The following is a 4,925-nucleotide window of genomic DNA, read 5'->3' as shown; positions in this document are numbered from 1 at the left end:
ATATGCGTACATATTTTTATTTTTCTCATTAGAACTTCTATATAATTCCTTCTCAGATTTCTAATTATTGTTTTATTTTGTTAATCTTATTGGTAATGGGTTACAATTAATTTTTTAACAACAAATTTTTATCATTTTGTTTCGATCATTTATTTGCGATTGGCCGCTAAGTCGATGTTACACGATACTGAGCATGCGCATAGCTGTAGCCAATAAAATTTAGGCATGTACTCCCCCCGCATTTCAGAATAACCCCCCTCGTCTATCTTCGGAGCTAATGCTCTGTCCAGTGTCCCTATATTTCTATGTCCATGTTCTGTCTACGTAATCTATAATACGCAATAGCTTCTTTCGTGGCCCTCGCAATCTATGCTGATATTTTGCCTGAAAAATAATATCTATTTCCTCGTCTGTTCCGCTATCATTCATTATATTTCAATTAGACTTTAAGAACTCGTCGCTAGTATTTATAGCTACAGAAATTAAACGTTTTCGAAGTAACTCCAGCACTATTCATTTTGAATTTGTACCTTTGATATTTTGGTAGTTGTTCGAAAACCTACAGTTCCCTAAGTTCCCGATTACCCCCACCAACACATCCCTAAGTCACCTCACTTGCGCCGGCAGGGGACGTTTTCGAACGCAGCCCAGCCCAGGCAGGTAAGGTTGGCACGGGTACGCAATGGCGGACCAATCACAGGTCGTTCGCGGTTGGCGCATCTTTGGGTGTTTTCCAACAACGTACACAGATGACACAGTGTAACACTAGGTCTGTTCGCGTTGCTTGCACTTTTTGCACTTACCATCTTCGCTTTCTTTCTTTTTAAAAGCCGAATATACATCTATCTCACTTTAAGTGCAAAATTATTTGGGGATTTCATGTAACGCGAACAGACCTACTGTGTCTTACACATGGACATAGAAATATAGGGACAGAGCATTAGCTCCGAAGATAGACGAGGGGGGTTATTCTGAAATGCAGGGGGAGTACATGCCTAAATTTTATTGGCTACAGCTATGCGCATGCTCAGTATCGTGTAACATCGACTTAGCGGCCAATCGCAAATAAATGATCGAAACAAAATGATAAAAATTCGTTGTTAAAAAATTAATTGTAACCCATTACCAATAAGATTAACAAAATAAAACAATAATTAGAAATCTGAGAAGGAATTATATAGAAGTTCTAATGAGAAAAATAAAAATATGTACGCATATTCAATATTAAACAATTACTATTTATTTGGTACTTTTATTCACTATGAAAAAATTTACTAAATTTTAATAAATATTTCTTTGAATAGTTCCAGCGAAACATTTAATAAATTTAAAGACGTATTTATTAGATCTAAGAATCATTAGTTTGAATCAACTATCATTTTTTTCATTTATCTAAATATTTATTTACCATAAGTAAATATTCCATTAGGACACTTCAAAGAAATATTTATTAAAATTTAACACCACAAATTTTTTTCTTAGTGTAGATAAAAAAAATACAAATTAGGATTTTAGATTTATATAGATGGATTATATAATACTACGTAGAATAAAAATTATAGAATTTAATTTTTCCATAACATGTGATATTGCTTGAAAATGTGAAACCAAAATTTGTTATACTCTTCTCGAGAGTAACATTTATAAAAAAAAAAGTATTAAAATAAATTAATAATAATAATAATGCAAGGCAATATACGTATTAAAATACTTAAAAGCTATGTAGAATAAAAGGAACAGAGAACAGAGTATAATACAAAAAATACATAAATTACAATGTAATTTTACGATTTTTGTTCACACTGCTTGTCCATTTCCAATTTTGAATGTCGGATCTATTTCTACAATTCGGTACACAACATTGCACCATTTTAATTTCAAGATATTATGTGAGAGCTAAGCCGAGAAAAAATGTCAGGACTTCACCGGTGTTGAGACTTGAACCCAGTTAGAGGTTAGAGTTGCATGCACATATATCACACTTGTCACTTGCGCATGCGTACATTAATAGCCAATCAGACTTAGGCATGTATTACCTCGTCGCACCGTCCCGCAGTGGCTTCCCCCCCGCAACGTTATGCTCCGTCCCTATATTTCTATGTCCATGGTCTTACACAAAGTGTTCCAACTGTGACACAGTGTTAAACGGGGAGCACAGACTTTTGCATAACGCATAAAGCATGTGCATAAGGAATTTCATTGGTCCATTTTCTTATGCATGAGTCAATGGACCAATCAAATTCTTTATGTATATGGTTTATGCGTTATGCAAAAGTCTGTGCTCCCCGCTTTAGAGCCCCAACACACACTTTTGCATAACGAATAAACCATATACATAAAGAATTTGATTGGTCCATTGATTCATGCATAAGAAAATGGGCCAATGAAATTCCTTATGCACATGCTTTATGCATTATGCAAAAGTGTGTGTTGGGGCTCTTAAACGGGGAGCACAGACTTTTGCATAACGCATAAAGCATGTGCATAAGGAATTTCATTGGTCCATTTTCTTATGCATGAGTCAATGGACCAATCAAATTCTTTATGTATATGGTTTATGCGTTATGCAAAAGTCTGTGCTCCCCGCTTTACACTGCTTGATACTGTAAAAAGCTAAGTACGAACGTGTAGAGTATGCCAGTGTTACCAATTAGAGCTCTATCGTTCCAACAAGTCTTTACACAGTGGAGCACAGTGTAACGTTTCTGTGTTCTAGCTGGAAAACAGCCTTTGATTATAGATCTTTACATCAGATGAGATCTGGCCGTATTGCCTCCGCTCACCCTATGGAGGCAGGAGCCATTAATTAATAAGAAGAAGAAGTGTGATTTTGATGAATTAAGACAATTAAGGCTGCGTTCCCATGGAGAACGAAATAGCGGAACGGAATGAGAACGGAATATTGATAGAAAAGAGATAGGATTATCCTATTTCTTTTCTATCAATGTTCCGTTCTCATTCCGTTCCGCTAATTCTTTCTCCATGGGGACGCAGCCTAAGAGGCTCCATAAATAAATCAAAAATTAAACAATACAAAACTAAGAAGGGCAAAGAGCCAAATAAATCTATAGAAAATATCAAATATATAAAATTTAATAAAACACTTAAAAATTACAAAAAGAACAAACGTTTCGAACCCAATTGGTTCATTATCAATGTTACAAATAATAAAGTTGAAATAAAAAATAAACGCATTCTTCTTCCATTAAAAATGATCCTTCAATATTAAAATTACAGAATTAAGATAAAAACGCATTCTTCATATAAATCAGTATAGAAAGAGTCAGATGTTGAAACAAACATAAATTGATCCTTATCAAAATACATAAGAAGCAACAAGTCCATAATTAAAATCGAAGTCATTAGATATAAAATATATTTGAAAAACTGTAAGTCATTTTGCGGTATATTGTCACTATGAAGTCAGAACAGATAATGTGTCAAAAATTAAAATAAATTGCCGTTGAGAGCCAACACATGATGAAGGTGTGTAGTAAAATTTATTTACTTACATATAATTGCAAATTGCATACGTTTCAACCTTAATCCAGGTCCTTTTCATTGCATGAAAAATTCAATGCATGAAAAATTCATGCATTGAAAAGGACCTGAATTAAGGTCGAAACGTATGGAATTTGCAATTATATGTAACTAAATTATATGTAAATAAATTTTACTACACACCTTCATCCTGTGTTGGCTCTCAACGGCAATTTATTTTAATTTTTGATACATTTACATTGTCACCACGTACTAATCGTAATATAACCCATGGTATAAACACAAGGGTATGCTCATCCGGTGGACGAATTTAGAAAGCCTTTGCGCATCACTCAGTTTACGTCACATTCGGCTACTTTCGGATGCTTTCGGAAGCTTTCGGACTCTGAATGCCAATGAAATATGGGCTGCCGTATTTATGATATTCGTTAAAGCGGTAAAGTAAGCAAGAGTTTTTATTGAAAATAATGGCTGTTTGTGTAGTAAAAGTCTGCAATAATTATAATCGAAAAACGGTAAGAATGAAAGGAGAGGAAATAAAATATTTCAGGTTTCTTAAAGACCTTGAAATTGCTGCAAAATGGATCGAAGTGTGCGAGGAAAATGTAAATTTAACGCATGGTAAGGTTGAAATATTGCATATTAACGCATAAACAAATTGATAGTGTAAATGTAAATAACTAATCTGGTTAGGTTAACTTTTTACAATCAAACAAAAATATCACGAAACTCTTGGTGAAAATTTGTTAAAATTTTTACATGAATTAAAACGCTTTTAGAAGTATTGAGAAAGAATACACTTTTTCTTATACAATAATTTTTTATTATATGTGAATTCGTATAAACATTCGTATAAACAAATCTAGATTTTAAATTCTTTATTAAAAATATTTTTAAATTATATGAAAAATTTTCACCAAGAGCACTGACAATTTCATCGATTAATACTATTGTACAATTCCACCTTATTTATTTATAAAGCCTAATCAAGTCTTGAAAACAAGATGTTAATGTTCATTATATTGTGTGAAATTTATATACTGCGTATGTAGTCCCCCCCGCGACGCTGATAGATTTTCAGCATTGACGCATACATATTCAACTACCGCAGTAATATCACTTTAGTTAAATTGAGAATCAATTTAACCAATTTTTGATGCCTATAGCATCTTATTAGATCTTAATAATATGTTGGAAGACATATATTAAAATTTAATATTAAATTAATAATTTAAACTCAAAGAAGCTGAGGTTGTGAAGAATATCACGAGTTGGCGTTTCGTCCCGGCTTCCACTACTGGACTCATCAGTAAGGTAATGTAGTGGGAGCCTACCTTAGACGCCTGGAAAGATGTTAGAAAGAAGTTCTATATAAACAATTACACATGTAATCAAGCACTTGCGAGAAATGGCATGAGTAACTA

Source organism: Cyphomyrmex costatus, unplaced genomic scaffold, assembly GCF_001594065.2.
Source record: "Cyphomyrmex costatus isolate MS0001 unplaced genomic scaffold, Ccosl1.0 scaffold921, whole genome shotgun sequence".
Taxonomy (NCBI): Eukaryota; Metazoa; Arthropoda; class Insecta; order Hymenoptera; family Formicidae; genus Cyphomyrmex; species Cyphomyrmex costatus.
The sequence above is the reverse complement of the archived record's forward strand: the minus strand, read 5'-3'. Positions refer to the sequence as shown.